Source organism: Paralichthys olivaceus, chromosome 8 (assembly GCF_024713975.1).
Source record: "Paralichthys olivaceus isolate ysfri-2021 chromosome 8, ASM2471397v2, whole genome shotgun sequence".
NCBI lineage: Eukaryota > Metazoa > Chordata > Actinopteri > Pleuronectiformes > Paralichthyidae > Paralichthys > Paralichthys olivaceus.
This window is the reverse complement of record NC_091100.1, coordinates 23,010,832-23,024,126: the sequence shown is the minus strand read 5'-3', so window position 1 is coordinate 23,024,126 and position 13,295 is coordinate 23,010,832. Positions and strand designations below refer to the sequence as shown.

Below are 13,295 nucleotides of genomic sequence, written 5' to 3'. Positions count from 1 at the left end.
CAGTGGGTGTACCTTTGTTCATGTGTGTCATGACATCACCAAGCGTGTTCACGGTCCCTTTGAAGACTCAGTAAGTAAACAGGTTGTGAGACAAGGTTTCGAAACCACAGATCAAAGTTGGAATGTAGCAAATGAGGTGAATTGTAGGAAGGAAACAACCGGTGTAGCAACTGCCCAACCTGCCAAAAACCTATCTTAGGCCTTGTTCACATCTGACATTATACAGAACACAAATTAATCAATGGACAGGAAACACTAGGAAGAGCAAAGATATTTTTAGGTCGTTACGAAACTGCAATGGGTCAGAGGACGCCAATTGGCTTTTTTCCAATGGCCACATCGCAGAGCACCTCTGAATGTGGTCTGAACTCGAACTTGAACTGGGATCTCAGCTACTGTATATCCACACTATCATGCTTTAAACAGTCTTGTGAATACGCCTGGCATCCAAACTACTCTGTAGCTTTAGAGACGCATGGAAAGGCGACTGGCCCCGTTTTCGGGTGAAAACTCTGGGGCTGCATTTTAGTCTGGACAAGTTTAAACTGAATTGTTTAGAAATTATGACATAGACACTCACAACCACTTGCTGATTGGGTCTTTTAGGTCATGATGAAGCCTTCACTGATTTGTCAGGCTCTTATCACGTGAATTGAAGAAAACAACCAGCATCAGCCTTGGCTAACAGTGTAGAACGCAACATGGTTAATCAATTACAAGCATTGCTGAACTTGTTGTCTTCAGAAACAACTATTGTGCTGTTCAATTCTGCATTATACTTTTCACCATTGCTGCTTCTCATTTGTAACCCAGCTCTTTCTGCAAATAACAACCAGATACTTCTTATTTACACTGACACCAGTGCCCAGTGTAGGTGAGAGGACTGATACAGAGCCAAACAATCCATGTGTGATTGGTGGCAAGTATGGATGTAGTCTTTGGTGCTTGCACACCTGTACTTCAAATTGTCCCCTTGTGATCAGATTGCCCAAGACTCTTGTTGATACCTGGTCTGAACAAGACTCTAGAACTTCCTTCCAAGGTGGAGGAGATGTCCATCTAAATATATCCTGCTGTGTGTTTTTATAAAGAGCTCTGTTGTTACCTTGTATGTCCAGTTTTAGAGAAGGATTAAAGGATTATAATGTCTGCTGTAGATTCAGAACATTTTTGACGCCAAGACTCCAAGATGAACCTTTCAAAGCCTGTTGTGTAATTTCAAAAATGCATGGTCACCAAACTAAAACTTAGAATAGTGAAGAGATGTGTGGAAGGTTTTTGACCCAGCAGCAGCTAAATGCATGGAACCAGCTTAGAAATGGTTTCAGACACATTCTTTAGGCAGCCTCAAAAAAGGCTGTTTTTTTAAGTCTCTTTGGAATCTGAGTGATATTTCAGTCAAAAGGCAAAAGCAAAAGCCTGTGGTTGTGTGGGTGAAAGTCGGATGCTATCCAATGTTCAAAGCCTTGAAATACATATGCCACACAAAGTTAAAGCATTCCTTTTCACAATTTACAATGCATAAACATGATGGTTTACAGAGGCCCAGGGTGATTATTTGCACTGAGGTCTAGTTTCAGCTATTTCAGGTTTCCTTGAGGCTGCCCCATGATGCCGCCCCACAAAGTGCTTCTCAAAAGTGTTAAACCACTGGCCCTCCAGCCTTAGTCAACACAAAACACTGATTGTTTAGACTTCAAATATCCAACACAGATTGTCCAGACAGCATAAGCTACAAAAAGCAACTCACGCCTATATGAAACAAAAATAAACTGCTTGGGCATTTGTGTTGATTTATACCACAATTGCCTTCGTTCATTCCTCTAATATGACATAATTTCTCACATTTAAGATTTTAATGAATGAGAGGGGTCTATCTAACATGTATTTGTAAGTGCCATTTCTGTAATCCCTTTACAACAATATGTATCAACATGACGTATAAATCGCATACGGCTAAAGATAAAGTCTTGACAAGTTGCACCTCAAAAGTCGACTTTGCTCCAGGTCATGTATTCATGCCGTTGTCTTTCTGCACATACAGAACATGAACTTACTGTCAGCAGCTCTGATAACACAAGAGAGAATGCACCAATTTCTCATTTTTCAAAAGTTAAGAAAAACCTAAGCAGAGCAGCATCTCCACAAGGGCCCCACTGATGTATCTTGAAAGACTGTGACTTCTCAGTTTGCATTTGATACGGTGTCTTTTTAGCAGCCACGTGAGAAAGCCAGTGCAAAAGGGAGAGACAGGACGAGCTCCTGGGCCTTCAGAAGTCTCGTCAAAAGCTTTTCCTTTCTGCGCTTTGTCCCACCGATATTCATCTTGCCAGTTGAAAAGTGAAGATGGCAAAAACTTCAAGCTTGAAAAGAACTTTTCAACTTCTGAGAGGCACCTCGCAACAGGATTGAGTATTTGAAAAAAAAGAAAAAAGAAGGCCTGAAACAGTGGGAAAGGAAGGGACTTCCAGACTGAGAGGCATGTTAAAGAATCAGATACCGCATTTGGAAAATGGAGCGAGGATGAATATGGCATTGTCCTCTGGTGAAAAGAGAAACAGACACATAAAGAGTGTGTTGATACTGGCATGCTTTGTGGTCCCACATCCCGAAAATCAATGTGACATATCCCAATAAATACATACTTACGTGTTCTATACATGTTTATCCTTAATCTGTGTGTGTGTGTGACTGATATAGACAGACATAACAGAAAGGATAGATTGTGTGTGTGGATGTGCAAACGTTCCTGTATTAGTGACAACCATCAGTAACACATTGTTTGACAGGATTCTTCACAGGAGTGTTGTCCTGCAAATGCGCTGTTGAAAGAAAAGTTTAATAAAGTTTGAATGCTGTTTATTTTATCTCAGAGATCAGTGAGGCCTTTCAAATTTTGCAGAGCTAAAAAACTTTCACGCCACATCTTTTTACCTCAACTCTGCTCGTCTCTCAAAGGAAAGCTGACTTCATCACCACACCTCGAGAGTTTGACGAAAATGAATGCTAAGCTCCTGAATCCTCTCTTTCTTTCGCTCAACGGCAAAATGAATAAATGATATTCCTCCCTTTAATCGACGCACTCAGCGATAACAAAGAGACTTTGAGACACTTTGAGGACACCTAACGATCAGAAGCATCCGGAGGTGCTCTTCGTTTTCGTTGATGGACAGGCAGATCAAAAAGCAAGCCCCTTAAACGCTTCTACCCACTTTAGAATAATCTCGCCTTTTCCCTTTTCAAGCACAAAGTGGGAAGAGAGAATAATCGTTTCATCTTTGCTCTCTTTTCCAGTTTCAAAGTTATTTTGCCCGTGATAAAGCGCTCTATATTGACGACTTCGAAGGTGCCTTGTCTCTTGAAAGAAGTGACATTTTATCTATATATAGTGTTAGAGTGAGCTTCAATTTAACTTTGTCTGGCACAGAGCGCATTGAGTGTTGATGTGGCTGACAGCTGCTGGTTGAAAGACACGGGAAAGGAACTGAAGATTCAAATAAAGTTTTGCCATGACGACAGGGGCTTGATGTATGCTAATCAATCGATGGGGTAGAAAATATGCTTGCTGGTGGAGAGAGAAAAAGGAGAATGTGTGAGTGACAGAAACTTGTCAGACAGCACTCACCGAGATATCAAAAAGTCTCAAAGTTTGCGTCGCCACACAAGAGCCCAAATCGCATGTGGTATATGCTACAAAAGGTTCTACTTGAAACACACTGCATTTGATATAAAGGAAAAGAAATTGGGACAATTCTCCATATGGTGTGGCAGCAAGCAAGATTATATTCTTTAAATGGGAGGGGGGCACGCTTTATCTTCATGACACCTATTGTGGGTTCCTAAGAAAATTCTCCATCTAGGTCTGTTTGAACTTCTTCCATCCCTCAAAGGACACGGCAATAGGATGTTGAATTTACATCACAAAAGACCCTGAACTGTCCCAGCGAGTAAAGGTAATAAACATCAATAAACATCAATATCTAATAGAACAGATTGTGAAAGAAAGACAAGACATCAGCTTTAAAACAATACACTCAGTCGAGGCTAAAAATATTCTATTCACTCTAGTTTGTTACACTTCTTTAGAGGCTCAGTAATGTCTCAGCCAGATGCTTACAAGTTTACCACCTTGAAGATGCTCTCCAGGCTACCTGACGTGGAGTGTTTGGGTAAAACCACAACATCTGAGCTGCTGCTGCTCATTTCAGCTTTCAGCTCAGCAGCCGGAGCTTTCATAACACAGCACAGAAATGTGTTCCAGATGTGGATCCCCGCGGAATTCCAGGAAACAAGAACTATCTCCACTGATCTGTTCATCCACATGTACGTCTCATACGTGTCAGAAACAACAGGTTAAGATGACACAGACGGCAAATTTAACCACTGGTGAACATCGGCACAGACGATCCATTCTTGTTTCATGTCTTCATGAAATGGAAGGTCTTAACTACATGCTGTTAAGACACTACATGTAAAGATTTTAACATGTTCCATTGTGTTAAACAAAACAGACCCACATCATTAGGACAAAACAAACATGGGAGAATCCTGCTACATACTATTATATTTTCGTTCATGATTTCTGTCCACAGGAGCATTTTAGTTATGCATCACTATAAATCCCCATCCATATTGACTTTCTGAAAACACATATCACATGACCACTCATGTAGACTGGACATGCACATGCCGGTGTACACAGGAAGCATTTGGTTGTTAGTGCAGAATTATTGCTTGAATAATAGCTCCTCTCCTTTGCATGTAAGCAGATGTTGTTTGTATGTTGTAACCCGGGGCGTAGCAATGTAAATTTCGTTGGATCACGTTCAATGATAATAAAGGCAATCTGAATCTGAATGTAACATTGTAACTATTCATGCTCTACACTGGTAGCTGCTGGTTGTTTTCTTCCTGAAGGAAGTCATGTGATAGGAAATAGGTGTCTTTGAAACAATTTCTGAACATCTCAGTTTCTGTCCATCCAGACTGAAACACAGCCCGAGAGTTTTCAAACGAAAACAGGGTCAGCAGCTTTTCAAAACTTCTGTGTTTTAGCGGCTCTAAAACTCTGGAGTCCTTTGGACACCAGGCGTATCCATAGCAGATTAGATGTGTTTTCATATGAAGTTGTAATAGTATGGATGTAAACTGAGGAGGCACAGGACCACAAAGGCTAAACATAACCTTACAACAATAAACACTCACATGCTCATGTACACAACCTCAGACTGATATTTACATACACACACTGAATTGATGTGCTCTTGCTGGCAGACACGCAGACACATAAGGAGCCATGTTATCACCAAATGTGATTAACACTGTAAAACGATTAACATCAGCGTATTTATTCAAATCGAGACATCAAACACATTCTTTCTTCTTTTTTATCTCAGCAGATCACAGAAGTGACTGTCAGGGGAGGGAGGCGCCTTCCGATCAGCTCAGCGTCCAGCGGGGTCGGCCAAACAAGGCCGGCGCTTTCAGCACAGCTCCCTTGCTCTCTTTCATCATTTACAGAGGGAGCGTGCCGTGCCAGCGCCGCCCTCTGCTAGAACAAGGCCACTCACTGTCAGGCACACAGTGGACAGTAGAACCGGAGGTGGCAGTGGACTCATTGTGACGGATGATGTCACTGGCGACGGACACCAGTGCTGCCAGGCACCAAGCAGGGTCAAGTCCACGGGTCAAGAGCGAGGGCGGACGGCAAAATGCTATGAAATGGTGACAATGGCACAAGGCTTGGGGACATGAATGGAAAGTGTGTACTGCTGAAAGAAATACACCCTCTGGAAAAGCAAAATATATACAGTCATCTGTAGAAACAGGAGACACAGCGTTTGAGCTACTGCAGTGCAGTTATGCCATCTGATAAAGCAGTCATGTGGCTCGCAAACTTTACTCACAACCAGCCCTGCATATAGGACAACCAGTTTGTCACCCTATCCAACTTTCACTACAGAGAGAAACAGCTCACAGTCAAATCCAGGACATTAAAGTATCTACACTCATATGATACAACTAAACCATGAGAGTTTAAATTAATAGTTAAGAAGATTTTAACCAAGAGCAGAGCATTGAGAAATGAAAGGGTCAGAATCTCAGAGGAACACAAAAAGCATCTTGATTTATCTATCAAGGGCCTTGCCTCAGATCCAGGCCCCCTAGTGAAATTTTACTATATTTGTATATTTTTGTAGCTGCATGATTTCAGACATGCACTGGACTCCGCAGCTGTAGAAATCCTACAAAAGAGGTGGGACTTTTTCTGCACTACATTTTAAGTTAACAGTGATGTAATTCAAACAGTACAATAACAGTCCCACAACATTGTTGAAAGTACCGACTTTTTACATTAACTTTCAGTACTGCTCATCCTGACAACAGAGAGTCCTTCATTAGCCCACTAAGTTACAATGTTCTCTGTAGCTGTAGAGGAACTTTGTCAAGTCAGATAACACAAACGATTATGATGTCATAGTGATGTCATCAGGGGCTATGTCAGGTTGCAATTAGAAAGATTGTGTTACAAACTTGGAACATAACGTTTGTAAAACATTTAGAAGTCAGGGAGTAACAGTTCCTTTAAGAATCAGCCTGAAATGCAGCAGTAAACTCCCAGAGTGTGAAAGTTTGATCATTTAAACTTGTCATCAGTCAGACTGTTCATGTGTTTTAGTCTCCATGACAACAGTGGGGGAGGCAGTCAAGATGTATCTTGAGTTTTCAGATTCAGTTCAATTTGGATGTATATTTTTAGAGTTCCTGAAATCAAAACTCTATTAAACTTGGCAAAAGGCATTTGGACAAGCTCTCCACATCTGTTTGACTGAGTATATATTTACCACCTCCCTGCTTTAATAAAATATCAGTATTCCCACTGGAGTTTGCTTTCCACAACAGCCAGCTCGCCCTATAAACCAACTGAGCTACTGCTTAGGGCCCCACAGCCATCAGGGGCCCCCAGAAGTGTCTGTTAATCTGCTAATGTTATGCTTGCTACTCACAATCTTGTATAATATGGTTGCAATAAGGATCAGGACATTTATAAGATCCAAAACTGGCATCAATGATGAATGCTCCTCCCTTAGTGAGTGAACAGTGAAAACATCTTAAAGAATATCTACAAAGAGGGCCAAAATAAAAAATGCAACAATAATTTTAATAGGGAACTTTAAAAAAGTTAAAAAGTGTGGTTGTTGATAAATGTCCTATGAAGCAATGTCAAAGAAGGTACACAACAATTCTTGGATCTGCACAAAAATTAATGAGTTCTTCCCTGACCCGTACCACATCCTTCCACCAAATTTAGAGGGAATCAGTTATAATGTTTTTGGTGCAATCTTGCTTACAAACAAACAAATCAACTTCCTTAACTGAGGTAACTTTCCCAATCTGTGTACAAAAACTGGTCAATCCAGTGTGAGTCAGGGCCCAGAAACTGGGCAACACAGCTTTTGTGACTGCACTGTTAATGTTGCATTAATGTTACAATAATGTGATGAGTGGGACTTTACCTTAAGTCAGCCTTTGTTTGAGTACAGGTGTAAAATGTGGCTTGTAGCCGCTGCTTATATAAAATGGCTCAACAATTACTCGATTACTCAACCACAGGTGAAGGTTGGTATTGAGTCCACTCAACCTCCCATATATCATTTCATATACAGGATAAAATCAAAATGATTCATTTTCCTCAAGAAGAAAACATGCTACTGCTTTTATCAGAATACAAACAAATCAAAGCATAAGTTGTTGCCCAGAACATGAATCACCAATCTCCGTTGGTAGTGGGTAATGATGCTTTTATGAATAGGGGTCTCTAAATCAGATCAATAATAAAATAAACACCTTGTTTGATAATGTCATGAAGATGTGTGGGGTCATGGAAGTTGTCTTCACCTCCATTGAAAATGAAAATCTACTTGATGCAACTCAGTTGCAAATCATGTTCACAGTTGAGGTCAGTATTGAAGTGGTATTAATGTTACGCAGTAAAGGGTAATGATTGATTGTGATCCATTAAAGTGACCAATACAAACATCATTTAACTTTTGTCCTAGAAGTTAAAGTAGGGATGTGCAAAGCCATGCGTAAAGTATAATTTGATTAAAAAGTGAGCAAACTGAAAAGTCCCTGTATACCTTAAACAAAATTGTTTTTTTTCTCTGTTTGAACATTCATGGAAACATTTTGGATAATCAAGTACTCATGTCAACAAAATATATAACATAGGTCAAGTCGTTTTGAAACATTTGAATGAACAATTATTACATATCATCTCTTTAACTGGAGAAAGGTCTGAAAGTAAAATAAAAAGACTCTCAGTCGTCGGCTATGACACTGTCGTACCAAAACAAATGATCACGTTAGTCATTTCAGTAAATACCCCAAAACATGGTTTTGGGACTGGCCTTATGTTTCCTATCCATCCAGCAGTGTGACTTTGTATAGAGTCACAAAGACTGCAGCTGGAGGAGGTCGGTGTTGATAAGTGCTAACAGTACACTGGACTGGATTTGCAATCAATCTTTTGATTCCTGTTTCTTACCAGCAGTCAACTTTTGGTTATTTTTTTCAACTGTGACCACAATCATTCTCTAACCATAACTAAGTTGCTTATGTGTCTAAACCTAAATCAAACCATAACCATAGTGCTGTCAAATTCAGAAATGGTTTTATTTTTGCATCATTGATTTTCCATGGTTTGGGAAGGCACGCCCTGCCAGTATGAGTGTTCGGATCACAGAGTGCATGTGTCTGAGGAGGACATTTTATCTGGATGACACATTGAGGACCGGCACAGACTCCAGTTTAACAGAATAATTACATCTATGTGAAATACTTTTACAGTGTTTTCTGTACATTGTGTAAAGATAAGGTGGTAATACACAAAAAGACAGACAGTGTGGTGTGATCCCCCGGAGATAATTGTAAATAATTCCTTTGTCAAAAAGACTAATAACCAACCAAATAAAATAAAAAGGAACATGATAAAGTGCTAAGTCTATTTAAAAGAAGAGAAAGTAATGAGTACAAACCTCTAACACCATTTATCAATTTCTCCAAATATACATCACATTTATCTTTTTATTAACTCTGTAAGAGTTGATTAATTTGGAACCATTTAACATTTTCAACGCCTCTGAGGTCGCATACAAATTAAAGCAAAGATGCAACATATCTGCTTTGCAAGTCTTCAGTCTTTCATCTCATTTTATTGCAACTGCTTCAGCTGTATAAGCTTATCCTTATGTATGGAAACACTGCTCTTGTGTGTGTGTGTTTATGTGTTCAGATATGTTTGTGGGGACCATTTTAAGCCTACAACCGACAGAGTGAGAACATTTTGGACAGTCCTCACTTTCTGAGCCACTTTTGATGGGCTGTTAAGGCTTTGCTTTAGGGTTATGGTTAGAAATAGGTATGCATGGGTTAGGGTAAGGGTTAGGCATTTAGTTTTGATGGTTAAGGTGCTAGGGAATGCATTATGCCAATGGATATCCTCACTGTGTACAAACGTGTGTGTGTGGGGGAACATCAAAACATTTATAATTGTGGCTAATCCTGGACTGAGATTATTTCTAATGGGAAATCTTCAGTGAAGATGCTGCGACTGAACATCCAGCTGGGATTATTGAACTCTTTTATTCACAGCCTTTAGCTCGGTGTGAATAATCACCCTCTTATATCTTGGCTTGCCAATGAAAAAAAAACAAAAAATGATATATATATGTATACATATGTACACACACGCACGCATCGGTTTATTTACTGTAATGTGGTGATACTGAAACCTCGCTGGATTTGGCCTATTGTGAATTTGAGCTGTGGTCTTTTATATTTTGCATTTTGGAAGGGAACATGAGGCCTAGGACGCCCATGTAGGTCAAAAACAAATCCTGTGCCTCAAGCTGGGAAGCCAGAAACTTCTTTGAGCATCTGAGGGAAAGGAGCAGGAGCACTGCGTTTCTTCCAGGTGCTGCTTTTTCACAGTGGTAATCCTGCCACGGCGTGACTGTGATTTTTACAGAAAATTTCTCCAAACACGGCCCAGATGGTGGGAGGTAGGAGCGCACAAATACACAGAAAACACATTCATTCATAGACACACGCACACACACAACTGTATACAGACACAGACATACGCTTATAAAGTACAAAGCTCACACAAACTAAAGGTGAGAACTGACTTGTTGCTCCTGGGTGGTCTCTGTGAAAAGATGAGGGCAGGCAGGAATAAAGCTTGTTGGTTACACCGAGGCACAAGTTATGCAACTGTTTTGTTACGTTCCTCTTTTAAACACACGCAGAATGTCTGTGGCAAAATAAGAGCAATCTCTGAGTTGAGCTGCGATTACAGAGGCCATTCTTAATGACAATGAGTCAGGACTGAAGCTATACAAACCTCCTCCTCGCCTCTATTTCTGCCCTCACGTGCTCTGTTTGTGGAGGAGTTACATGTGTCCTGATGCAGGAGACACCTCTGCTTTGTAGTGGTGTTGGTCAGGCATGAAGATCCTGACAGTGGTTGGCATGTGGAGGATGTGGATATGGAGAACGTTTGAAATGAAGAGATAAAAGAGTTAATCTCCTGCCATTCCTAAACCGATTCCCTCCATAGCTCCCTATTTATGTACAAGGAAAGAAAGAAAGAAAAAAACTTGCTCCATCTCTCCCAGCCTTTCTCCATCTCTCTCTGCCTCTCTCTCTGTGTTTCATGTGGTTACTGGAACAACAATGTACATTCTGAGTTCTGGGTCTTTGATGTTGTTGCATTCACCGAGCCGTCTTAAACCGGAGGAGAAAAAGACGCAGGAGAGATTCTGTGGTGTGCTTTTTTGCGCGCTCTCTCTCTCTCTCTCTCTCTCTGGCAAGGCATCTGACATCTCCCGGCAAAAGACAAATTCGGTTTCGCCTGTTAAGTCATCAGTCTAAGCTGTTTTCAAGATTTTTTTTCTTTCTTGCTCTTTCTCTCTCTCTCACTCTCGCTGCCGCTCTCTCTCTCGCTCTGTGTTTGCTTCATTTCCGTGGATGCAGTGTTGTGAAGGCCGCTTACACGCTTTTCAAACAATAACAGTCCCCCCCTCTCCCTTGCACACCCCCACCGCAAGTTTCCTCTCTGCCAGAACCCTACACATGCCAGCACATCCTTTAGAGAGCCTTGAACCGACAACAAACGCTAAGCATTTTCACCACCAAGAGAAAAGAGTGGCCCATCCTGCAAGCCCCTGTGTAATTAAACTAGATCTAATACTGTTATATGTTGCTCCTAGTGAGGAAGAGTGTTTCGGGGGCCCCTCTTTCTCACAGCAGTGAATGGCTGTTTCCAGGTCAGCACAATGCCCTGCACACAGAGGAGTAGTGCTGTCGGAAAAAGACAGTGCAGGTTTTTAAACTAGATTGTTGCAGGAGAGTGAGACCAGGGATGGGCAAAAATACAGTACAACCAAATGTATTTCAAAATAAAATGCCAAATACCTGACTAAGTCACAACAGAATACAGCAGCCACACCATGTATAAAAAATAAACTACTGTTTTTTAAAAATACTTATCCAAGTGAGCATGAAATCACATTGCAAACCATGTATCCACTAAGTTTTAAACTTAGACTTAGAGAAGTTGTGGGCTACAACAAACACCAGTGGTGCATGGGATAACAACCTGTGTCATGACTTGATAATAAGGCACAAAACATATGTGCATTTACTAAGTCAAACCATCTTGTGGCATTATAACATAACTCTGTAACGCTATATAGTTTTTTTTTACCATGCACAACCGATGAAAATTTAACATAGGCTAAAATTTTCTGAATCTCAACGTTAAGATCTCAAGAAGCCTGCACAAATTACTGAGTAGACACCAATCAGAGGCTGCATGCATCAATTTTCATTTTTCATTACATAGATGTCTCACAGAAAGTTTTTACAGTATTTTTAAACTAAAAACAGACAAAATACTATTTGTTTATTTATTTATTTTGATACAAAATATGAATCCATTTTCATCAAGCCTCTCAAATACAAATCACTATATTGTATCTCAAATAAGTATACAATCGCTATGACGAGTTGAGGAGCGTTAAATTACTCAAACAGTAAAAAGACCAATTGTTTATCTGCAGATTCTGTGAGCCAACTGTTTCCTCAAACATACAGTATCACACTGTAGTCCACGGTCAAAGATTCATGTCATGATGTTAATGGTTCTTGACGATGTTTTGCCACCAAGACCTTTTCCATCTCACTGCTACATTTAAGAGAGAGCCTGGAGTGTATGAAAACGAACATCCTTCCAGTGCCTGTCTCCATCACCTCGGCAGAAACACAACACATCTCAATCCGTGTCCGCTGCGGTAGTGCGCTCACCATCCGTTCACCTCCAACCTGGCGTTGTTGCTCAGACTTGAAGGCGGGAGGAGAACATGGAAGAGACAATCAAACAACGTGGCATCAGAGCTGTCACTGGTGCCTGCAGAATGCAAAGTGTTATCAGAAGTGGAGCTGAACCTGATCCTCTGGTGCTCTGTCCTTCCCACAGGCAAAGTTATCCTTTCAACTTGCTGTGGCTTTCAGTTACACACAAACAAAAAAATAACGCTGCTGATGTCAACTTCAGAGATGGCTGGGTACTTGAATATTCAGATACATGAGAGTACTGCTAATGGTGTGATATCTGATATCTGCTGGAAGTAAAGCTGCTTAGGAAAAAGAAACACAGAACCTAATCCTGATAAAATGATCTGTATGATTTTGTGTTTGTACTTTTAGTATGGTTCTTGATAATTTCATGTTGCAGCAGTGTAGAAGCATCCAAGTCATGGTAGCACTTCTATATGACAATCCATTGAGCTTAATGGATGTTGGTCACAGTGCAGTAGGCCTATAGCCCCTTCAAAACGTTTGACACAGTGGCGCTATTGTCACAGTAAAGGGGAGGTGTGAGGATGTGCAGATAGAATCCCCAGAAGCCTCAAATACCCCAATGTCGGTGCAGATGAAAGGGCCCCACCAAGCCAAATCACTTTATCAGCCCAAACAGCCTCCCTTATTGTGGAATGCCTCTCAGACGTTGGGTGCTGAAATGTCACACCACTAATTGAGAGTCACAACAAGCCTACTTGTTTGGCCAGCTCCTCCGGTTGTGTACAGCTACTGTAATCACCACAATAATTTGGCTCCCCAAAACATCAAATGGTGGCGTGGAAGCTGCAGGAATTTGCATTGCATGCTTTGATCTAGGAAATTTAAACAAAGCTCCCTCTCACTCTGAGCGGCGTGAAGGTTACAATGTC

General features: G+C 40.8%; 1 protein-coding gene across 2 annotated transcripts in view; it reads right to left on the bottom strand.

Annotated features, from left to right (window-relative positions):
* Positions 1-11,961: 11,961 nt before the first annotated feature.
* The window catches only part of LOC109627315 (uncharacterized), a 37,320-nt gene continuing 35,986 nt past the window's right edge, over positions 11,962-13,295 (bottom strand). The window contains exon 6 of one of the 2 annotated variants that reach the window (XM_069530229.1): positions 11,962-12,472. The gene's annotated coding sequence lies outside the window, so the exon portion shown is untranslated. The remainder of the gene's footprint in view (positions 12,473-13,295) is intronic. The other variant, XM_069530228.1, reaches the window with a different exon arrangement.